Source organism: Callithrix jacchus, chromosome 5 (assembly GCF_049354715.1).
Source record: "Callithrix jacchus isolate 240 chromosome 5, calJac240_pri, whole genome shotgun sequence".
In the NCBI taxonomy this organism is placed as follows: domain Eukaryota; kingdom Metazoa; phylum Chordata; class Mammalia; order Primates; family Cebidae; genus Callithrix; species Callithrix jacchus.
The window spans coordinates 104253430-104278245 of record NC_133506.1 but is presented as its reverse complement, the minus strand read 5'-3'; the positions used below and the strand labels follow the sequence as shown (position 1 = coordinate 104278245).

The 24816-nt window shown below is 43.3% G+C and overlaps 1 long non-coding RNA gene across 1 annotated transcript in view; it reads left to right on the top strand.

The window, feature by feature from the left end:
- The window catches only part of LOC144582648 (uncharacterized), a 59276-nt gene extending 55875 nt beyond the window's left edge, over window positions 1–3401 (top strand). Inside the window, exon 3 of the long non-coding RNA XR_013535807.1 lies at window positions 3090–3401. This is a non-coding gene — a long non-coding RNA (uncharacterized LOC144582648). The remainder of the gene's footprint in view (window positions 1–3089) is intronic.
- Window positions 3402–24816: the final 21415 nt, after the last annotated feature.

The following is a 24816-nucleotide window of genomic DNA, read 5'->3' as shown; positions in this document are numbered from 1 at the left end:
CAAAGCATGACTATAATCATCTTAAAAGCATATATTGTTATGTGATATGGGGGCATCTGGACATTCTGCCATTGCAGGATTTTGTCCTTGCAGGCATTATTAAGCTGCTTTCTTAGCCGTAAACATCTTGTGACCATGGGTCATGACTGGTGAGGAATGTGCCTTGCTAGTTTTAAGATGGAGGTTGTTTTAAAATGGCGTCATCCTGGCTCTCTGATATTCCTGTTTCCGTAACAATTATACAGCATGGCCACCCCAGCCTACTTTTCTCAGAAAGGAATTGTGAGTAGAGCTTCATGGACCATGCAGGACTGCATCATAGAAAAGGAAAGAAGCAGGAGGGGGACTGATGGCCAGGTGTGGTGATGCATACCTGTAGTCTTAGCTACTCCAGAGGCGCAGGTGGGAGAATCGCTTACACCTGGGAGATCGAGGCTGTAGTGAACCCTGATCATGCCACTGCACTTCAGCCTGGGTGATGGAGCAAGACTCTGTCTTAAAAAATGTGTGTGTATACATACATATATAGCTCCGTAATCTTAAATAACTGGAGTATTAGGAGTGGGGAAATGAAAGAGCTAGAAGGAAGGAATGATGAGGAATTTCAGATTATTAGAAGGGTGAAGATAATGAGATGGTATAAGTCAAAAAATGTTGAGAACAGAATCTTAGGTGGCTTATCCACATGAATGAAGTACACAACATGAATGAAGATGACAGATGCTGGGTTGAAAAAAAGCCAGATTATCAAAGTTTGTGACAAATGTAGAGGCATGTCAATACAAAACAATGACGAGGAGAGATAAAAAGTAAGATGAAGAAAGTGTGGACTGCAAAGGAGGATAGTGTAGTGTTTGGAAATGTATCTGAGGAATGATGGCAGAACCTCTCATCCCCAAGATGCAGGGGACATGAGGGAACACACAGGGAAGCATTAATGTTATGTAGGACAAAATTAATGCTAGCGTATATTAGGAGGTGCAGTGATCTCTATAGTAAGTATATAAGACTCAGAAAGTACCATTCTATTGTTTCACAGTTTTTGTCTGAAATTAGTGTATGTGGTATAAGAAACGTTAAATTTTAAAATTAATGTTTATTTTGCTAATAGAATTTTTGAACTTGGAAGTAAGTTAGAGAGTAAGTAATTAAGCATCCTTATTTTACAGAAAGTTTCAAAGGGTTCAGTGATTTGCTTAAATCATGCAAGTAATTGAGGCTTCTTGGATTTTAGAAGGAATTTTTTTTTTTAAGTAGGGACAGGGTTTCCCCATGTTGGCCAAGCTGGTCTTGAACTCCTGACCTCACATGATTCTCCCACCTTGGCCTACCAAGGTGCTGGGATTACAGGTATGAGCCACTATGCTTGGCCTAGAACTTAGAAAGATTTTATGGGGAGGATGATATTTTTGGCCCAGATCTGTTAAACTATTAAAGTGTTCAAGTTTGATTTGATTTTTTTTTTTTTTTTTTGAGATGGAATCTCACTCTGTTGCCCAGGCTGGAATGCAGAGGTGCAATCTCGGCTCACTGCAACCTCCACCTCCCAGGTTCAAGCCCAGATTTTTGTGCCTCAGCCTCCTGAGTAGCTGGGAGCAGGCCCCACCACGCCAGGCTAATTTTTGTATTTTCAGTAGAAATGGGGTTTCACCATGTTGGCCAGGCTGGTCTTGCCTGGTCAGGCTGGTTTGACCATGTTGGCCAGGCTGATCCTGACCTCTAGGTTGATTCCCTTGACTTGGCCTCCCAAAATGTGAGCCACTGTGCCTGGCCCCTGTTTTTTTTTTTAAGACAAAGTGTCACTCCGTCGCCGGGCTGGAGAGGGATGGCACCATCACAGTGCATTGCAGCCTCAACCTCCCTGGCTCAAGTGATCCTCAGCCTCCCGAGTAGCTGGGACTATAGGCATAGACCACCATACCCACTCATTTTTTTATTTTGTAGAGATGGGGTCTCCCTGTGTTGCCCAGGCTAATCTAACTCCTGGACTCAAGTGATTCTCCTGCCTTGGCCTCCCAAAGTGCTGGTACAGGTATGAGCTACCGCACTCTTTCTTTTTTATTTATTTATTTATTTTTAATTTTTTTTCTTTAATGTAGCACAGGCCCTCTTTCTTTTTACTTTTTCTTTTTTTGAGATGGAGTTTTGCTCTTGTCACCCAGGCTGGAGTGCAATGACACAATCTCAGTTCACTGCAACCTCCGTTCTCCTGTGTTCCAGTGATTCTCTTGCCTCAGCCTCCTGAGTAGCTGGGATTACAGGCATGCGCCACCATGCCCAGCTAATTTTTTGTATTTTTAGTAGAGACGGGGTTTCACCATGTTGACCAGGATGGTCTTGATCTCTTGACCTCATGATCCACCCACCTTGGCCTCCCAAAATGCTGGGATTACAGGCATGAGCCATCGTACCCTGCCAATTTTTGTATTTTTTTCGTAGAGATGGGGTTTCACCACATTGGCCAGGCTGGTCTCAAACTTCTGACCTCAGGTATTTGGGAGGCCCACCTCGGCCTCCCAATCTTTTTTCTTAAACCTCCTTGTAAACCAGAGCACAGCTCTTAAGACCAGCTCCAGCTCCACTCCTAATAGTCTAGAATATTAGGAGTGGTGGGAGAATCCCTTAAGGCTATGATTGCATAACTGCACTCCAGCCTGGGTGACAGAGTGAGACCCTATCACTAAAAAAATTAAATAAGGCCAGGCATGGTGGCTCACGCCTATAATCCAAGCACTTTGGAGGCCAAGGCAGGCGGATCACCTGAGGTTGGGAGTTCAAGACCAGCCTGACCAACATGGTGAAACCCCATCTTAAAATATAAATAAATAAATAAATAAACTTCCTTGTAGCAAAGAGACACAGTCAAAATCAGTCTAATCATCTTCAAGCTGTTTCTAAAATTAGGAGCTCCATAAATATTGTGGTTGATGATTATGGCATTTCTCCCATAGAAAGCATGTTTTAAAGTAATGGCTGACAAAATATAACTCTGTTTCTCTTTCACTTTCCTCCTCTACACGTGCAACTCTTGCCCAACAACTTAAGGCAATCACTATATCTCATTTTTCTTTAACTCCTCTCACCCCCAGATTGATTCAGGAACCGAAATGTAATCATATGACCCATCTAAGGATATTCAAGGCTAATAAGATTAAGTTTTTGGAACTTTTTCCAGCTATCAGGGAAATTGAGTCTCTTTTCTACTGGATGGAAGTGTGTACTTTAGGACCTATTAGCAGCCAGCTTGGCACCATGAAAGAAGAGCCTGGCTGGAAACTGAGTCATCACCAAGGAAGAAGATGTCATTTGAACCCTGCATGAAGTTTCTTTCAAGAAGAAGCAAGAAACTGTTTGACTGGCATATGAACAATAATAAACTTTTTGTTTTTGTTGCTGTTAAATCAGTTCTGGTTGGGTATTCTACCCTTTGTAACATACAGTCCTAACTAATACAGATAAGTTTTAGTATAAAACCAATTTTTTCTTTAGATGGAGTCTCACTCTGTCACCCAGGCTGGAGTGCAGTGGTACAATTTCAGCTCACTGTGACCTTTGCCATTTTGGTTCAAGCAATTCTCCTGCCTCAGCCTCCCAAGTAACTGGGATTATAGGCACGTGGCACCAAGCCCAGCCTAATCATGTTTCTTAACACAAGCCTGAATTGCAACTAGCTATATACAAAGATACAGTTTTAAACTGTGATTTTTGGAATGCTTGATACTTTTTTTTTTTTTTTTTTTTGAGGTGGAGTCTCGCTCTGTTGCCAAGGCTGGAGTGCAGTGGCGCCATCTCGGCTCACTGCAACCTCCGCCTCCCGGGTTCAAGTGATTCTCCTGCCGCAGCTTCCTGAGTAGTTGGGACTACAGGCATCCACCACCAAGCCCGGCTGATTTTTTTGTATTTTTAGTAGAGACGGGGTTTCACCGTGTTAGCTGGGATAGTCTCGATCTCCTGACCTCATGATCTGCTCACCTCAGCCTTCCAAAGTGCTGGAATTACAGGTGTGAGCCACCTCAAGCAGAATGCTTGAGACTCTTAACATGCTGTCACTCTACTTCACACGTTATTGGAAAACCATTTAAAAAAAAAAGCCATGTTTTAAATGCAGATTTAAAAAATCTATTCGAAAATAATTTCCTCGGGCCGGACCCAGTGGCTCAAGCCTGTAATCCCAGCACTTTGGGAGGCCGAGGCGGGTGGATCACGAGGTCAAGAGATCGAGACCATCCTGGTCAATATGGTGAAACCCTGTCTCTACTAAAAATACAAAAAATTAGCTGGGCATGGTGGCACATGCCTGTAATCCCAGCTACTCAGGAGGCTGAGGCAGGAGAATTGCCTGAACCCAGGAGGCGGAGGTTGCGGGGAGCCGAGATCACGCCATTGCACTCCAGCCTGGGTAACAAGAGTGAAACTCCGTCTCAAAAAAAAAAAAAAAAGAAAAAGAAAAAGAAAATAATTTCCTCTTAGTAAAATGGAAATCACTATATCCCAAAGTCAATTCAATGGTTGCAACAGATAAAGGATTTCTTTCCATTTTCTTTTCTTTTTTTTTTTTTTTTGAGACGGAGTCTTGCTCTGTTGCCCGCTGGAATGCAGTGATGCAGTCTAGGCTCACTGCAACCTCTGCCTCCTGGGTTCAAGCGATTCTTCCTCCTTAGCCTACCAAGTAGCTGGGACCACAGGCACATGCCACCATGCCTGGCTAATATTTTTGTATTTTTGGTAGAGACAGGGTTTCACCTTGTTGGCCACGATAGTCTCGATCTCTTCACCTTGTGATCTGCCCACCTCAGCCTCCCAAAGTGCTGGGATTACATGTGTGAGCTACCGCACCTGGCCTCCATTTTCTATACTTTGCTTTCACCCAAACGTGGATTCAAATTTAAAGACAGATGTTTTAAGTGGTACATTAAGTGGTACTACCTGATATTTGCTAAGATAGATATCAAATGAATCTCTGACTTTCTAGTATAGCACTGTGCTTCTTTTATGCAAAAATTGGAAATGAAGAAGTAAAAAGTGGTTTTTAAAAATGCAATATAGGTAGGTCTTAAATAAACATTGTTAAGCTGAATAGTATAATATAATAATAAAAGGAGTATACACACAAAGTGCATTTGGAAGCCCAGAGAAAGGTAAAGTAATGCTGGCACAGCCAGAGAGGAAGTGACATTTGAGCTATGCTAAAAGATTGAGAAAGAATTTGCCAGGCAGAGAAGAAGAAAATAGTCATACCATACAGGAGGAAGAGTTATGGCATTTTCAAAGTCTGTTACATAGTTAAACTTTTCTCTATGTGCCTGAGAAACTAACAGCTCAAAAATTACCTATTATTATTTGGGTCTGAGATTGATGACTATGAAGGCAATGTAGAAGATGGGTTGGAAGCTGCCATGCCTTTTGTGACCTAGTCTCTGAGCTCAAATACCAGCACTTCTGCTGTATTCTATGCATTACAAGCAAGTCACTAAACCCAGCCCACACTCAAGAGGAGTGGGATTAAACTCAGTCTCTTTTTTTTTTTTTTTTGAGACGGAGTTTCGCTCTTGTTACCCAGGCTGGAGTGCAATGGCGTGATCTCGGCTCACCGCAACCTCCGCCTCCTGGGTTCAGGCAATTCTTCTGCCTCAGCCTCTGAGTAGCTGGGATTACAGGCATGTACCACTGTGCCCAGCTAATTTTTTTTATTTTTAGTAGAGACGGGGTTTCACCATGTTGACCAGGATGGTTTCGCTCTCTTGACCTCGTGATCCACCCGCCTCGCCTCCCAAAGTGCTGGGATTACAGGCGTGAGCCACCGCGCCCGGCCGGTAAACTCAGTCTCTTAAAGGGAGAAGTATCAAATAATTTTGTGGACGTATTTTAAAACCACAACAAATATCCAGCACACTGTTGTTCCTTTAGGGTAATCTTGGACACTCTTTTTTTCTCTATTAATTTTTTTTTTTTGACTGACCCTCACTCTTTTACCCAGGCTGGAGTGCAGTGGCACAATCTCGGCTCACTGAAACCTCCACCTCCCTGGTTCAAATGACTCTCCTGCCTCAGCTTCCCAAGTAGCTGGGATTATAGACGTGCACTACCAAGTCCAGCTAATTTTTTTTGTATTTTTAGTGGAGACAAGGTTTCACCATGTTGACCAGGCTGATCTCAAACTCCTGATCTCAAATAATTCACCCTCCTCAGCCTCCCAGAGTGCTGGGATTACAGGCATGAGCCACTTTGCCCAGTCTTCTTTTTACGTTTGTTGGTTTTTTGTTTTTGTTTTTGAGAATCTGTTGAGACAGATTCTCACTCTGTTGCTCAGGCTGGAGTGCAGTGGTATAATCTCGGCTCACTGCAACCTCTGCCTCCTGGGTTCAAGTGATTCTCCTGCCTCAGCCTCCTGAGTAGGTGGGATTACAGGTGTGAGCCACCATGCCAGGCTAATTTTTGTATTTTTAGTAGAGACAGTGTTTCACCATGTTGGTCATCCTGGTCTCGAACTCCTGACCTCGTGATCGACCCACCTCAGCCTCCCAAAGTGCTGGGATTACAGGCATGAGCCACCATGCCTGGCCTGTTGGTTTGTTTTTTGAGACAATGTCTCACTCCATTGGTGGCATGAGTCACTGTGCCCACCTATTTATTTATTTATTTTGAGACACAGTCTCGCTCTGTCATCCAGGCTAGAGTGCAGTGGCACGACATTGGCATACTGTAACCTCTGCCTTCTGGGTTCAAGTGATTCTCCTGCCTCAGCATCCCAAGTAGCTGGGATTACAGACAAATGCACCACCCATCTGAGAAATAGCTGTTACTATGTAACACTCTTGCTTAAAAACCTGTTTTCACTATTATAAAGATAGTGTATATTCACAAATAAATTTTTTCTCTCTCCTGTTAAATTATTATTTTTAGAATACATTTTCAGAAGCAGAATTACTAGGTTAAAGAATATAAAGACTTTAGGCTGGGTGCGGTGGCTTACGCCTGTAATTGCAACACTTTGGGAGGCCAAGGCAGGTGGATCTTCAAGTCAAGAGATTGAGATCATCCTGGCCAACATGGTAAAACCCCGTCTCTACTAAAAATACAAAAAGTTAGCTGGGTGTGATGGAGTGCACCTGTAGTCCCAGCTGCTCGGGAGGCTGAGGCAGAAGAATCACTTGCATCCAAGGTGGAGGTTGCAGTGATTTTCTGGCCTCGGTGGATTTTAATGAAACAGAGGACAATAAGTTCCAAATTTAGTAAGGTTTCAGATTCAACATTGCAACTAACCTTTTTTTTCTTTTCTTTAAAGACATCAGGTCTCACCACTATGTTGCCCAAGCTGGACTCAAACTCCTGGGCTGAATCAATACTGCCACATCAGCCTCCTGAGTAGCTAATACTGTAAGCTTGCACCACTGTGCCTGGCTGCAACCAACTTTTAAGAAATTACTGCTTCCCCTCCCCTCCTCTCCCCACCTCTCCCCTCTCCTCCACTCCCCTCCCAGGCAAAAAAAAAAAAGACCACTTGTCCAGTCGAGGTGGCTCAAATCTGTAATCCCAGCACTTTGGGAGGCCGAGGTGGGTGAATCACAAGGTCAGGAGTTCAAGACCAGCCTGGCTAACATGGTAAAACCCCATCTCTACTAAAAATACAAAAAAATTAGCCAGGCGTGGTGGCTCACCTGTAATCCCAGCTACTCGGGAGGCTGAGGCAGAACCTCCCTTGAACCCGGGAGACGGAGGTTGCAATGAGCCGAGATCCTGCCACTGCACTCCAGCCTGAGACAGAGCAAAACACTAAATCAATCAATCAATTAGCACTTATTGCATTTCCATGTAGTATCAAAGAATAACCACAATGATCAGAAAAACTAATTTAAAATTCATTCCAGCTACTTATCTGTGTGAAGCCAGATTTTCTTCATATCCTTCAACTAAAGCAACATATTGCAACAGACTGAATGCAGATGCATATATGAGAATCTATTAGCTAAATCTGACATTAAAGAAATTTGTAAAAAGGTAAAACATTGACACTCTTCTCATTATATCCTTTGTTTTGAAAAATATAGCTGTTTTTCATAAAAATGTTATTTACGCTAACATAACACTAAGTTTGCTGTTAGTTTTAAATTCTAATATAGGAATTCATAATACACATATCCCATATAAAGGAAAGCTTGTTAATGTTTAAGACTTCTTGGTTTGACAACTACTACTCAAAATTTTTTGTTTGTTTGTTTTGAGACAGGGTCTCTGTTGCTCAGGCTGGAGTGCAGTGATATGGTTATAGCTCCTGACTATAGCCTCAACCTCCTGGGCAATCCTCCCATCTCAGCCTCCTGAGTAGCTGGGGCTACAGGTGCACACCATGACACCTGGCTATTTTTTTATTATTATTTTTAGTAGAGATAAGGTCTTGCGTGTTGCCCAGGCTGGTCTCAAACTCCTGAGCTCAAGGGATCCTTCCACCACACCCTCCCAAAGTGCTAGGATTACAGATGTGAGCCACTGTGCAAGGCCTAGAAGTTTTACTAAAATTAAGAGGCCTAAAGTCTGAAATAGTTAAGAACCACAGACCTTTGAAAAGGAATGGATGAACTGATTGTGTATTCTCTGTGAAGGTTATTTTTCTCAGTTAAATGCTTTTGAAAAGTATGGAATGGCAATGAGTTCTAGATTCTATTTCTGATAAGAACTTGGAGCACAACAGCTCTCACATGCCAATTAACTGCTGAGCCTTAATATAATGGCTTTTAAACAACTCTTAGAAGTTCAAATCCCAATTCCTTAACATGATATACAAAGCATCATGAATAAACTGTGCTTTCCAAGAATTAATTGATTTAATTTGTGACAATTCTATGTAGTAGATACTGTTATCATGTATGATTTGTACATTCTGTTGAATGAATGAATGAATATGAGTAAATAAAATTAAGTAATTTTAAAATCTAAATCCAAGTCCAGTTTAGAAAAGAAAAGCATTCTCAATTTCAGCTCTATTCATTCAATTAATGATCACTTCCTGTCTTTTTCCTTATTATTTGTCTATCTGCAGTTTTCTTCTGTGTTTTTACTGCCACCTGCCTCTTCTCTGTTTCATCTCTTCAAACGTCTCACTGTTAATTCCTTTCCTTCTTGGGATTTGAGATCTTCTCTTCCCTCTGAATCTGCATGCACCTTTTGAAAACAAATAGGAACATCAAAATCTTTATCAATTGGTCTCATAAGAACTAACCTTCATGGAGTAATCACAATGTACTACATGCTTTACTACATGACCTTACTTAGTCTTCATTGGGTAGCTACGGTACTATTTTTATCATCCCTATTTTACATGAATGGGAAAACAGAGGTTAACAGAACTAAAATAACTTGGCCGAATCTCACAGCTAGATAGTGGTAAAGCCAGGATTTGATTTAAACCTGTGTCTTTTCCTCCCACAGCTTTAATTTGAAATAATTTACAAATTATAAAAGTTACCTATGGTAAGTGTGCAATTCAATGTTTAGTAAATTTGTAGAGTCGTGCAACTATCACCATGATTCAGTTTTTAGAATATTTTCCTCTCCCCAAAAAGTTCCCTGTGCTCATTTGCAGTCAATTCCTGCTCCTACTCCTAGCCCCAGACAACTACTAATCAGCTTTCTGTCTCTATAGAGTTGCCTTTTGTGGAACTTATATAAATGGAATCCTATATTGCATGTAAATGGAATCTTTGTGTCTGGCTTTTTTCATTTAGCATGTTTTTGAAGTTCATCCATGTTGCATAGTGTGTCAGTCCTTCACTCCTTCTTATTTCTGAACAATATTCTGTTGTACAAACATACCATGTTTTGTTTATCCATTCACCATTTGGGTTGTTTCCACTTTTTGGCTATTATGAATAATGCTGTTGTGAACATTCACATATAAACTTCTGTGTGGACATATATTTTTATTTCTCTTGGGAAGTACCTAAGAGTAAAATTGCTGAGTCATAGAGTAAGTTTATGGTGAACTTTAAAAGAAACACGAAAACTATTTTCCAAAGTGGCAGTATCATTTTATATTCCCACTAACAATGTACGAAGGTTCTAATTTCTCCACATCCTCATACACATTTGGCATTGTCAGTCTTTTTAACTATGACCATTCTAGTGAATGTGAAGTGGTTATCTCTGTGGTTTCAATTGGCATTTCCCTATTGACTAATGCTGTTGAATATCTTTTCTCACATTTGTTAGCCATATATCTTCTTTGGTGAGAACTCATGACTACAAAGTAAATGCCACTCAACCAATGTTTCCCAAACATGCCATACTCATTCTTGCCTCTCTGCTTTTTTATTTATTTTTGAGACAGAGTCTCCCTGTGTCACCCGGGCTGGAGTGCTGTGGTGCCATCACAGCTCACTGCAGCCTCAACCTCCTGAGCTCAAGTAATCCTCTCACCTCAGACTCCCAAGTAGCTGGGACCACAGGTGCCCGCCATCCCAGCTGTCTAATTTTTGTGTTTTTTTTTTTTTTTTTTTTTTTTTTTTTTTGTAGGGATGGGGTTTTGCCATGTTGCCCAGGCTGGTTGGAACTCCTGAGTTCAGGCAAGCCACCTGCCTCAGCCTCCCAAAGTACTGGATTACAGACATGAGCCACTGTTCCCGGCTGCTTCTCTGCTTCTTTTTTTTCCTTTTTAAAGAAAATTTTTTTTTTTTTAAAGATGGGGTTTCAGCTGGGTGGTAGCTCACACCTGTAATCCCAGCACTTTGGGAGGCCGAGGTGGGTGGATCACGAGGTCAAGAAATCAAGACCATCCTGGTCAACATGGTGAAACCCCGTCTCTATTAAAAATACAAAAAATTAGCTGGGCATGGTGGCGCTTGCCTGTAATCCCAGCTACTCAGGAGGCTGAGGCAGGAGAATTGCCTGAACCCAGGAGGCGGAGGTTGTTGCAGTGAGCCGAGATCGCGCCATTGCACTCCAGCCTGGGTAACAAGAGCGAAACTCCATCTCAAAAAAAAAAAAAAAAGATGAGGTTTCACCATGATGGCCAGGCTGGTCTTGAACTCCTGACCTCAGGTGATCCACCCACCTCAGCCTCCCAAAGTGCTAGGATTACAGGCATGAGCCACCGCGCCCGGCGCCACTCTGCTTTTAAGTATACTCTTCCTCTAATCTAAAATGCCCTGTAATTTTGTTATCTAAATTTACCATTTAAAAAAAAATTTATCAGCTGGGTGCTCATGCCTATAATCCCAGCACTTTGGGAGGCTTTGAGGAGTGGATCATCTGAGGTCAGGAGTTCAAGACCAGCCTGGCGAACAGGGTAAAACCCCATCCCTACTAAAAATACAAAAAGTTAGTGGACATGGTGGCACATGACTAATCCTAGCTACTCGGGAGGCTGAGACAGGGAATTGCTTGAACTCGGGAGGCAGAAATTGCAGTAAGCAGAGATCATGCCATTGCACTCTAGCCTGGGCAACAGAGCAATACTCTGTCTCAAAAAAAAAAAAAAAAGAAAGAAAAAGAAAAAAGTAAGGCCTGGCACAGTGGGTCATGCCTGTAATCCCTGCACTTTGGGAGGCCGAAGCAGGTGAATTGTCTGAGGTCAGGAGTTCATGACCAACCTGGCCAACATGGTGAAACCCTGTCTCTACAAAAATACAAAAATTAGCTAGGCATGATGGCAGGTGCCTGTAATCCCAGCTACTCAGAAGGCTGAGGTGGGAGAATTGCTTGAATTTAGGAGGCAGAGGTTGCACTGAGCTGAGATTGCACCATTGCACTCCAGCCTGGGCGACAGAGCAATACTCCATCTCAAAAAGAAAAAAAACTGGCTGGGCGCAGTGGCTCACGCCTGTAATCCTAGCACTTTGGGAGGCCAAGGTGGGTGGATCACCTGAGGTCAGGAGTTCAAGACCAGCCTGGACATCATGGTGAAACCCCATCTTAAAAAAAAAAAAAAAACAACTTACCCACAGATTCTCATCTCCTATAAGAGTAATGTTGATCCAACCCTTTATACTTCTTATCTGTCAGAGTATTCTGCATATAGCAATAAGACAATAAATGTTAAGTTTATGAATTAACTTTGACCTGGTTAAAACATACAAATTTGGGCTGGGCGTGCTGGCTCATGCCTGTAATCCCAGCACTTTGGGAGGCCGAGGTGGGTGGATCACGAGGTCAGGAGATCGAGACCATCCTGGCCAACATCGTGAAACTCCATCTCTACTAAAATACAAAAAAAACAAAAAACTAGCCGGGGGTGGTGGCACTCACCTGTAGTCCCAGCTACTCAAGAGACTGAGGCAGGGGAATTGTTCGAACCCAGGAGGCAGAGGTTGCAGTGAGCCAGGATTGTGCCATTGCACTCTAGCCTGGGCAACAAGAGGGAAACTTCATCTCAAAAACAAAACAAAAGAAACACATACAAATTCTATTCCATTTCTGAGCAGAACAGATCCTCAACATGTATTTCTTGAAAACGGGTCCTGTAGAAGATACAGAGATGAATAAAGCAAAATAAAATATAAAAATGTTTAATCCGACGGGTACAGTGGCTCACTTCTTTAATCCCAGCACTTTGGGAGGCTGAGGCAGGTGGATTACAAGGTCAGGTGTTCATGACCAGCCTGGCCAACATGGTGAAAACCCCGTCTCTACCAAAAATACAAAAATTAGCTGGGTGCGATGGCAGGTACCTGTAATCCCACCTACTTGGGAGGCTGTGGCAGAAGAATTACTTGAAACCTGGAAGGTGGAGGTTGCAGTGAGCCCAGATCATGCCACTACACTCCAGCCTGGGTGACAAGAGCAAGACTCTGTTTCAAAAAAAAAAGTTCACTCATCTAATATGATGCACAGATATGGGTCCTGCTCTGGTTTGAATGTATCCCCCAAAGAACACATGTTGGAAACAATCCCCAACGCCACAGTGTCGGGAGGTAGGGCCTAATGAGAGGTGTTCAGGTCATGAGGGTGGAGCCCTCATGAATCTGTAAATGTCCAGTTAAAAAGAGCTTGAGGCTGTGAGTTCTATGGCCTGACTCACCCTTTGCTTTTCACTTCCCAAGGTATGACACAGCAAGAGGGCCCTCAGGAGATGTGGGTCCCTTGAACTTAACCTTCCCAGCCTCCAGAAATAAATTGCTTTTCTTTGTAAATTACTCAGTCTGTGGTATTCTGTTATAGCAATACAAAACAGACTGAGACAGGCCCAAATGATGCAAAAGTATATCCTCTGCAATTGTACTAGCACTTCAGGCCTAAATAAGACCCAGAAGCCTAGTATCCATTTATCTATTAATTTGTTTAACAATTATTTATTAAGCATCTTTAATGTATTTGCCACTATGTAATTGCTATTGTTAGAGGGAGAACAGAGTTAATAGATGTGATCTCTCTATTTGTTCATGGAAAGATGTACAGAAGTGACAGGCAATCAAATAATTCTAATACAAATATAATAAAGGTAGCTCCACCTGTAGGACTGCACACGGTGTCACAAAAGAGATGACTTTGATTTGGTTCTTTAAGAAAGAACATTAGCCAAATGAAACATAGGGCTTCCTGGTGGCATTCTGGCCCAGCTCTGGGTTTTTCACTCACCACAAACTGTCAAAAAGCCTGATCCAATTTTGTATCAGTAAAATAATCAAGACATACAAAAAAGTGCTGGACTGATCTGGGTTCCTGGGGTTATTGGGATAATGTCAACAATAGCACTTCCCCCTGCATTTCCCCTCTTCTGGACTCTTCTAGGCATCATCTTGAGTTTTTAAGACACTTAAATAGTTTCAGAAATCAACAAGGGTAGTCCGGGTGTGGTGGCTCATGCCTGTAATCCTAGCAGTTTGGGAGGCTGAGACCAGAGGAAAGCTTGAGCTCAGGAATTTGAGACCAGCCTGGGCAACATAGCAAGACCTTATTTCTATTAAAAACCAAAAGAATTAGCTGGGCATAGTGGCACATGTATGTAGTCCCAGCTGTTCAGGAGGCTGAAGTGGGAGGATCACTTGAGCCCAGGTGATCGAGGCTGCATGAGCTATGATTGTCCCACTGCACTCTAGCCTGGGCAACAGAGCAAGATCCTATCTGAAAAAATTTAAAAAAAAAAAAAAAAGGAAATAAAAGGAAAGAAGAAAAATCAACGAGGGTATGAGGACCTGAGGACTAGAAAAGAAGTGAGCCTCTTGAAAAAGGCTGTCTTTAGCAATCTGATCTCTCCAAGCCTAGAGAAGAGCCCAAGAGCTAGAGATGAGCCAAAAGCTGGAGGCTCTGTATTGTAAATAGGGTTAGCTGTTCCCAGGTAAAACCATTAGGTTTTTAGACTCCCCAAATTCTGCCCATTGGTATTGTTCAGTTGTTGTTTGGCTTTAGCCCATATGATCTTTTATTTCAAACTCCCTTGGAGGGCTTAATCTGGAAAGCAAAAATGGATGATGGTCAAGGAAACAGGGAACATACGGAATAGTAATATTTGTCCTGGGCATCATTATTCTGAATAACAGGAAGCTATTTCTGCTGCCATCAACCTGGTATAATGAAAGACATTCAAATTTCAGTCATAATTTAAATCCTAACTCTGAAACTTGTTTAAACTACTCAACACTATTAAATCAACCCCCGGTTATCAGTTTGATGATGGTGATGATAATACTAATACTTCTACTACTCCCTTACATTTATAGAGCATTGTCTATGTGCCAGGCAGTGTTTCAGAGTGCTTTGTATGATAATGATGATTTGCTGAATTTCTAAGTCTCAGTTTCTGATATTATGTCAGCTCCCCACTACACCTCTATGATAGACCAGAAGACCAGTGTATTGCAGATCACTTGAGGTCAGGAGTTCGAAACCAGCCTGGCCAACATGGTGAAACCCCGTCCCTGCTAAGAATTCAAAAAAAATTAGCTGGAAATTGCTTGAACCTGAAAGGTGGAGGTTGCAGTGAGCCAAGATTGTACTATTGCACTCCAGCCTGGGCAACAGATTGAGACTCTGTCTCAAAAAAAAAAAAAAAGAAAGAAAGAAAAAAGGGCTAGGTACAGTGGCTCACACCTGTGATCCCAGCACTTCGGGAGGCCAAGGCAGGTAGATCACCTGAGGTCAGGAGTTCGAGAGCAGCCTGGCCAACATGGTGAAACCCTGTCTCTACTAAAAATACAAAAATTAGCCAGTTGTGGTGGCAAACACCTGTAATCCCAGCTACTCAGGAGGCTGAAGCAGGAGAATCACTTGAACTTGGGAGGCAGAGGTTGCAGTGAGTGGAGATCATGCCACTGCACTCCAGCCAGGGAGACAAGAGCGAGACTCCATCTAAAAAAAAAAAAAAAGAGCCAGGCACAGTGGCTCACGCCTGTAATCCAAGCACTTTGGAGGCCAAGGCAGGCGGATCACCTGAGGTCGGGAGTTCAAGACCAGGCTGACCAATATGGTGAAACCCCATCTCTACTAAAAATATAAAAGTTAGCTGGGTGTGGTGGTGGGCATCTGTAATCTCAGCTACTCAGGAGGCTCAGACAGGAGAATCGCTTAAACCCAGGAGGCCGAGGTTGCAGTGAGCAGAGATCATGCTATTGCACTCCAGCCTGGGCCACAGAGCAAGACTCTGTCTCAAAAAACAAAACAAAAGAAAAAAACAGATATTGATTTCTCAAAGTTCTGGAGGCTGGGAAGTCCAAGATCACAGTGTCAGCACAATCAGGTTCTTGGTAACAGCCTTCTTCCTGGCTTGCAGATGGCCAACTTCCATCTGTGTCCTCAGATGGAGAGAGAAAGAGACACAGAGAGAGAGGTCTGGTCTCTTCCTCTTATAAGGACACTAATCCCAACATGGGGGCCTTACTCTCAAGACCTCATTTAAACCTAATTACCTCCCAAGGTCTCACCCCCAAAAGGGGGGTTAGGGCTTCAACATAAAAGTTTAAGAGGGGTGCATTCTGTCCATAATATCATTCTAGGAACTGCTTCTCCAACCTGGCTGCATATTTAATAATTTAGGGAGGCTTTTAAATGTACCAATGCCTATATGCTCAACCAGTTAACTCAGAATATCTGGAAATAGAGCCTAGCTCCTATTTATAGACTGAACAAGAGTTAGAAACGGGCAACTAAGGCCAGATGTGGTGGCGCATGCCTGTTAATCTCTGTGCTTTGGGAGGCAGAGATGGGCAGATCACTAGAGCTCAGGAGTTCTAGACCAGTCTGGTTAACATGGTGAAACCTGGTCTCTACTAAAAATACAAAATTAGCCAGGAATGGTGGTACATGGCTATAATCCCAGCTACTCAGGAGGCTGAGACAGGAGAATCACTTGAACCTGGGAGGCAGAGGTTGCAGTGAGCCGAGATCGTACCACTGCACTCCAGCCTGGGCAAAAGAGTGAGACTTCCTTTTAGAAAAAAGAAAAGGGTAATTGACATTCACATTTTCCCTAAGTAAGGAGCACCCAAATTTTTTTCTTAAAGCCTTAGTGATCAGCCCATGGAGCCCTGATTTCACTCAATTTTCACTTCATACTGTTTTCCTATGTGGGAAGAAAATCTAAAGAGAAGCTTCTTTGAGGATTTCTATGTTTTGTTTTGAAATCAGGTTTTGTTTTGTCACCCAGGCTGGAGTGCAGTATCATGATCAGGGCTCACTGCAGCCTCAGCCTCCTGGACCCAGATGATCCCCCTACCTCAGCCTCCTAAGTAGCTCAGACTAGAAGTGTGCAACACCATGCTGGCTAATTTTTTTTATTTTTTCTTGTTTGTTTTTTTTAGACGGAGTTTCGCCATGTTGCCCAGGTTGGTCTTAAACTCCTGGGCTCAAGTGATTAGCCCACCTTGACCTCCCAAAGTACTGAGATTACAGGTTTGAGCCACCGTGCCTGGCCGATTTCTACGGTATTTAAAGAAAAGATGTTTTTGAGGCATAATTAACACAGTAATTGCCTTTTCTCGGAGTCCTATTAGGTTTCTTATTATTAATTTCTGGGCCAGCCTCTGTTTTCTTTTAAAGATACTCTGCCCTGGATTTGCTAATTTGCTTATTATATATTGACTGCATACCATGCATCAAGAGCTGTGCTGAGTGGTGGGGATTTAAAGAAGATAACAAAACTCTTATCCCTAAAGAATTCACTTTTCAGGGTAAGAAAGCCACACAACACAGATAAAATGTGAAAAGCTGGCTGGGTGCAGTGGCTCATGCCTGTAATCCCAGCACTTTGGGAGGCTGAGGTGGGTGGATCACCAACGTCAAGAGATAGAGACCATCCTGGCCATCATGATAAAACCCTATCTCTACTAAAAATACAAAAATTATCTGGGTATGGTGGCATGTGCCTGTAGTCCCAGCTACTTGGGAGGCTGAGGCAGGAGAATCGCTTGTACCAGGGAGGTGGAGGTTGTAGTGAGCCAAGATCCCACCACTGCACTTCAGCCTGGCGACAGAGTGAGACTCTGTCTCAAGAAAAAAAAAATGTGAAAAGTTAATGTAAAAGTATTGTGATTAAAAAAAGAATTAAAAAAAATATTGTGATTATCTTTCGTTTTCTAGACAGAAGGAAAAAAAAACTATTGTGAAAGGCTCTGGGAAGGGAGCAGTTAATTGTGGGCTACAAGAGAAAACTAAAAAGGGAATGTGCTTGCCCTTTGAGTGGAGCTTTAAGGACAAGATGACAATACAGGAGGGGAAGTGAGTAGAGGGGGGCCATTTCTGGCAGAGGAATAGCTCGAACAATGGGTTGGAGATGTAATGGAATGTTACACGGTCCAGTTTAACTCAAATTCGGGGCATTTAAGGAGATTATAGAAAATGAGGATAGGGGCCCAGTGTGGTGGCTCACTCTTGTAATCCCAGCACTTTGGGAGGTCAAGGCAGGCAGATCACCTGAGGCCAGGAGTTTGAGACCAGCCTGGCCAACATAGCAAAACCTCATCTCTACTAAAAATACAAAAAATTAGCTGGACCTGGTGTGGTGGGCATCTATAATCCCAGCTACTCCGGAGGCTGAGGCAGGAGAATCGCTTGAACCCAGGAGGTTGTAGTAAACCAAGATCGTGCCATTGCACTCCAGCCTGGGCAACAAGACCAAAACTCCATCTCAGAAAGAAAAAAAAAGAAAAAAAGAAAGAAAATAAGAATAGGATAGTCATTTCTATGTTATTTTTAAGAGGTAAAGGTTAGAGGAAGAAGTTTGAAGACAGTGGTATAGCTTGAAAACAGCCATTTTGCAGAATGAAAAACGAAGTTCACTTGGAATAATGATATCAGCTACTATTTATGAGCATTTACTATGTGCTAGGCACTCTGCTAGGCTCACCATATATATTGATGAACCAAGCAGCCATGGTCCTTGTTCTCATATGGAGCCTACAATCTGGTAGGGGAGGCAGAAAACAAACAGGTATATTCTTTTTGGGGGGCGCAGTGGGGCAGAGTCTCACTCTGTCACTCAGGATAGAGTACAGTGGTACGATCACTGCTCACTGCAGCCTTGACCTCCAGGGCTCAATTGATCCTCCTGCCTCAGCCTCCCAACTAGCTGGGACCACAGGTGAAAGCCACCATACCTGGCTAATTTATTTTTATATTTTTTAGAGAGTGGGGTCTCACTATGTTGCCCAGGCTGGTCTCCAACTCCTCAACTCAAGTGATTCTCCCACCTCATCTTCTCAAAGTGTTAGGATTACAGGCGTGAGCCACCTCACCTGGCCTAGATTAGTATTTTTTGCATAGGTCTCAAGAGGAGACCTATGGGCCAGACTCAGTGGCTCATGCCTGTAATCCGAGCACTTTGGGAGGCCAAGATGGGTGTATCACCTGATGTCAGGAGTTCAAGACCAGCCTGGCCAACACGGAGAAACCCTAGCTCTACTAAAACTACAGAAACTAGCTGAGCATGGTGGTGGGCACCTGTAATCACAGCTAGTCAGGAGGCTGAGGCAGGGAGAATTGCTCGAACTCAGGAGGCGGAGGTTGCAGTGAGCTGAGATCTCGTCACTGCACTCCAGCCGGGGAAACAAAGCAAGACTCTGTTTCAAAAAAAAAAAAAAAAAAAGAGGAGACCTATGGAGTTTTGAAATAATAGGATATTGAATAAAATGGCATTCACTGGGAAATTGTCTTTTGTACAAAATGCCTAAGTAGGGTCTCTATAAAAAACTGTAATTAAAGGGGAGTGAAAACAAACCCTTTGTTTACAGTTTCAGTGGGTTTAATGAAAATGTATTTATATGGATGAGCTAGCCCACCCCACATGCAATTTGTATCTAATGTATTTGGATTTAGAGTTCTAGCAAAGACATTCAAAAACACTAGAATAGATTCATTCTTTTCTGTCTTTTTTTTTTTTTTTTGAGATAGAGTTTCGCTCTTGTTACCCAGGCTGGAGTGCAATGGCGCGATCTTGGCTCACCACAACCTCCGCCTCCTGGGTTCAGGCAATTCTCCTGCCTCAGCCTCCTGAGTAGCTGGGATTACAGGCACGTGCTACCGTGCCCAGCTAATTTTTTGTATTTTTAGTAGAGACGGAGTTTCACCATGGTCTCGATCTCTTGACCTTGTGATCCACCCACCTTGGCCTCCCAAAGTGCTGGGATTACAGGCATGAGCCACCGCGCCCGGCCGTCCCTCCTCTTTTCTTTAGGAGAGGCAGTACAACTTAATTGTTAAGATTGAGGGCATTGGCCGGGAATGGTGGCTCACACCTGCAATCCAAGCACTTTGGAGGCCAAGGCGGGAGGATCACCTGAGGTCGGGAGTTCAAGACCAGCCTGACCAACATGGTGAAACCCCGTCTTTAAATACAAAAAAAAAATTTTTTTTTTTAAATATTGAGGGCATTAACATTAGACAGACCTGGTTTTGATTCTTCCTCAGCCACTTCCCAGCCCTGGGACCTTAGGCAAGTTATTCAACCTTTCCAGGCCTAGTTTTCTCATCAGTGCTATGCAGATAATGAAAGAACCTACTCCAAGGGTTGCTGCAAATATTAAATGAAAAATTAAAGCATTTAGCCCAGTGCCTAGAAGGCAAACGCTGACACATTCCATTGCAGAAAGACATAATAGAAACAATATAGTATCAAACACTTATTATGCCAGCTACTGCAATAAGTACTTTAAATTCATTATTTCATTTAATCCTTTGAGATAGGCATTATTTCTTATTCACATTTAACTCGAGGAAAGGGTGGTTTAAGGAATTTCAGTAATCAGAGAACTATACAAATACCGAGTTAGCACAATCACCCTCAGGTATGCACATGTAATTTCATGCAAACATGTGCATGCATGCAAATGCAAGAATATTTACATACCCTTTGTTGCCTGTACCATGTTTCCTGGCACTTCCACCTGGATTGATGATGCTGTAGTAACACAGTGGCATTAGTGGAATTGGCTGGAGGAGCACTCACTCGACCAGAATGGGTGTTTTATTGGAAAGGGTGATGCATTGCAAAAGGCATCTCTGTCTATACCTTGCCCTCGGACCTAGAATAAGTCATTTAACTAAGTCTTTGGTCTTCAGTTTCCTCATCTGTAAAATAAGGGGATTGGCTTAGGTCTTCTCTAATCAGCTCTGAATCAAAAGCAGGCCTCAATCCTGCCAGCTTGTATAGGCAGTTCTATACAAACACTCTCGCCCCCATGGCAACGGCCACTCAGTGCTCAGCAGCACTGGTATGCCGCTCTACTCCGGCCAGCAGTACTATTTCCATCGCAAATTCCTGGGTGAATAGAGGGCTTGGATGGGGGAGGGATCTGTTCATCAGTAATCTTAAAGCCCCTGGCTTTAAAAGAAAGTCTAGAATAAATTATCTGTGGGTGGTGCACATGTGCTAAATCAGAAAAACAGCATCAGCGTTTAATTCACAATATCACCCATCTAGGAAGTGGAGGAGCTATCTTAGCTGAGGTGAGATTTAGAGGGTCACTTTGCCACTGAAGTGCTGAGTCAATGAGTAGAGGAAACTGTGACCCAAGTTGTTTGAAATTGGGAAGGATGCCAAAAGAACATTTCCAGAGGGTGTTTAAATCAATTTGGATTTTTGAGAAGCAATTCCTGTATTTATTTCTAAGCTACATAAATAGACTCTTTTATTATCTTATTACAGGAGACATTATCAGAGCGCCATTTTGGAAGCACAGAGGTTCTGGGGCAAAGGGACTTAGAGTAAAGATGCAAGAGAAAGAGAACATTTCTTTTCGAAGAAAGGAGGAGATACCCTTGAAAAAGCTGCCCTATATCTGCCCTACCCTTTCTTTTCTTTTCTTTTTTTTTTTTAATTTAAAGACGGGGTTTCACCATGTTGGCCAGGCTGTCTTGAACTCCCGACCTCAGGTGATTCTCCTGCCTTGGCCTCCAAAGTGCTTGGATTACAGGTGTGAGCCACCACGCCTGGCCCCTACCCTCTATTTTCAAGCCTTCACCAAGTTGTTTTCAGAGTCTGTGGCTGCTAATGGTGAAATGGTGATGATAACAATGATGAATTCATGGCAAGGATTAGCTCTTGCCTTTTCTTCCTCCACATTGCATAGATTTGAGCCAAATGGGGCACTATTCTTTCATAACTCAGATGAAAAAGAAGCATATGCTCACTAAGAGTTTGAAGACTTGACTGTCTCAGAGGAATGGTTCCAGGAGAAATGTAAGAGGCACTTCACTAGGTTTCCAGCTGAGGGCAGCATTGTTAGCTTTTGCTGACTCCTTATGGCTCTGTACTGAGAGATCTGCAGAGGAAAGGCACTGAAAACAGGCAAACAATGTGAAGGTGGACTGGGAGGTTGGGAGTCGTGAGAGTTCCCAGAATAAGGCTGTCTGTAGTGAGGGACAGAGCTGTGTCGATGAGCTGGGGGAATTCCGGAATGAATGGATGATCTTTGCTGAGGATTGTAGGAACAGCAAAACTTTCTGAGCTATGACATGCAGGGCAAATCAAAGCTGGCTGCTCCTTAGAAACCTGTGGTATTGGACTTGCTGTTTTTCCTCTTGCCACTAGAGGGTAGAATATGAAAAGAAGATTATTTTCATCCTTTGCCTAGTTAGCCCTGTAGGAATTCTGAGTGTTAAAGGATAAGAAATGAAATCTTAATCTTGCTAACACATGTATCTGTCCAAGCTATTTCCTTGCTTATACATGTTCAATGGCTCCCTAAAGTTTCCAAAATAAAGTCTGAGTTGATGAGAATGACACAGAAGCTCTTCCCAAATTCGCCTTGGTCTTCCCTAACTCTGCCCTTTAGCCACCTGCTTTTCACTTAACATACAAATTCATGGGTGGTGGAAAGAGCATGGGTGCTGGAGCCAACTGGAAGTCAATTAACCATCCCAGACCACTTATTTTCCATCAGTACCACATGCAACTCACCACTAATTCCTGTCTCTTTTATCTCTGAGAAACTCTTTGAGGGCAGTGACCGTGTCTACCTTGGTCAAATTTGTATCTTTAGTGCCTGGCATTCTTCATAGGAGCTGATTAAATATTTATCAATTAAAATAATACATGAATAATTACATCCATAGCGCTATTGTCCTCCTAGTCCAAGTTACTACCATCTCCCAAGTGGTCTCCCTACACCTCTTTGACTCCTTAAAATCCATTTTATACTCTGCAGCAAGAATGATCTTTCCAAAATGCAATTTTGCTTTAAAACTCTTCAATGCCTTCCCATTGCTCTTAAAATAAATACTGTTATATTCTGATTATGATCCACAAAGTAAATATAATTTCATTTGTTAGCAGTTTAGCCACTTGCTAGTTATTTGATTATTAGAAAGTTAGTAAATCTCACTGAATTTTGGTTTCCTCCTCTTAAAAAGGTGAACAATAAGCCAGGAGCAGAGGCTAACTCCTGTAATCCCAGCACTTTGGGAGGCTGAGGCGCAGATCACCTGAGGTCGGGAGGTCAAGACCAGCCTGACCAGCATGGATAAATCCTGTCTCTACAAAGAATACAAAATTAGGCAGACGTGGTGGCACATGCCTGTAATCCCAGCTACTCGGGATGCTGAGGCAAAAGAATTGCTTGAACCTGGGAGGCAGAGGTTACGGTGAGCCAAGACCATGCCATTGCACTCCAGCTTGGGCAACAAGAGTGAAACTCGGTCTCAAGAAAAAAAAAAAAAAAGGGGGGGCCAGGTGCATGGCCGAGACAGGAGAATTGCTTGAACCTGGGAAACAGAAGTTCAGTGAGCCGAGATCGTGCCACTACAGTCTAGTCTGGGTGACATGAGTGAAACTTCATCTCAAAAAAAAAAAAAAAGCCAGGCAAGGTGGCTTACGCCTGGAATCCCAGCACTTTGGGAGCCGAGGCGGGCAGATCACAAGGTCAAGAGATTGAGACCATCCTGGCCAATATGGTGAAACCCCATCTCTACTAAAAATACAAAAATTAGCCGGGTGTGTTGGCAGACACCTGCAGTCCCAGCTACTCAGGAGGCTGAGGCAGGAGAATCACTTGAACCCAGGAGGTGGAGGTTGCAGTGACAGTGAGCCGAGATCAAGCCACTGCACTCCAGCCTGAGGACACAGCGACACTCCATCTCAAAAAAAAAAAAAAATGTGAACAATAGTGTGGTGCCCAGATAGGGAAGCGGAGGTGGCAGCGGCAGTAGCGGTGGCTTTGGTTGTCTTCCAATCTCCTCAGCTTGCCCTTTAGCCAGCACCTCTCCCCTTCTCTCCCCCTTCTTTAAAAAAAATAAGTGACAGCTAGGTGCGGTGGCTCACGTCTGTAATCCCAGCACTTTGGGAGGCCAAGGCGGGTGGATCACGAGGTCAAGAGATCGAGACCATCCTGGTCAACATGGTGAAACCCCGTCTACTAAAAACATAAAAATTTAGCTGTGCATGGTGGCGAGTGCCTGTAATTCCAGCTACTCAGGAGGCTGAGGGAGGAGAATTGCTTGAACCCAGGAGGCAGAGGTTTCGGTGAGCCGAGATCGAGATTGTGCCACTGCACTCCAGCCTAGGTAACAAGAGCGAAACTCCATCTCAAAAAAAAAAAAAAGTGAACAATAGGCCGGTCACAGTGGCTGATACCTGTAATCCCACTTTGGGAGGCTGAGGCAGGCAGATCATTTGAGGTCAGGAGTTCAAGACCAGCTTGGCCAACGTGGCAAAACCCAATTTATACTAAAAATACAAAAAATTAGCTGAGTATGGTGGTAGGTGCCTGTAATCCCAGCTACTAGGGAGGCTGAGGCAGGAGATGGAGGTTGCAGTGAGCCGAGATTGTGCCACTGCACTCCACTCTGGGTAACAGAGGGAGACCACACCTGAAACAACAACAACAACAACAACAAATGAGGCCAGGTGTGGTGGTTCACACCCGTAAATCCTAGCACTTTGGGAGGCTGAGGCAGGCGGATCACCTAAACTCAGGAGTTCAAGACCAGCCTGGGCAATATGGTGAAACCCCATCTCTACAAAAAATATAATCAGGTTATCCGCCTACCTCGGCCTCCCAAAGTGCAGGGATTACAGGCATAAGCCACCGCACCTGGCCTACCATGCTTTTTTTTTTTTTGAGACAGAGTTTTACTCTTGTTGCCCAGGCTGGAGTGCAATGGCGAGATCTCAGCTTGCTGCCACCTCCACCTCCCAGGTTCAAGTGATTCTCCTGCCTCAGCCTCCCCAGTAACTGAAATTACAGGCATGTGCCACCACATCCGGCTAATTTTTTGTGTTTTTAGTAGAGATGGGGTTTCCCCAGGCTGGTCTCAAACTCCTAACCTCAGGTGATCCACCCACCTCAGCCTCCCAAAGTGCTGGGATTATAGGCGTGAGCCACTATGCCTGGCACTCATGTTCTTTTTTATTCCTACTTCTCTATCTGGTCCCATGTGGAGTTTCCTTCCTCTAAG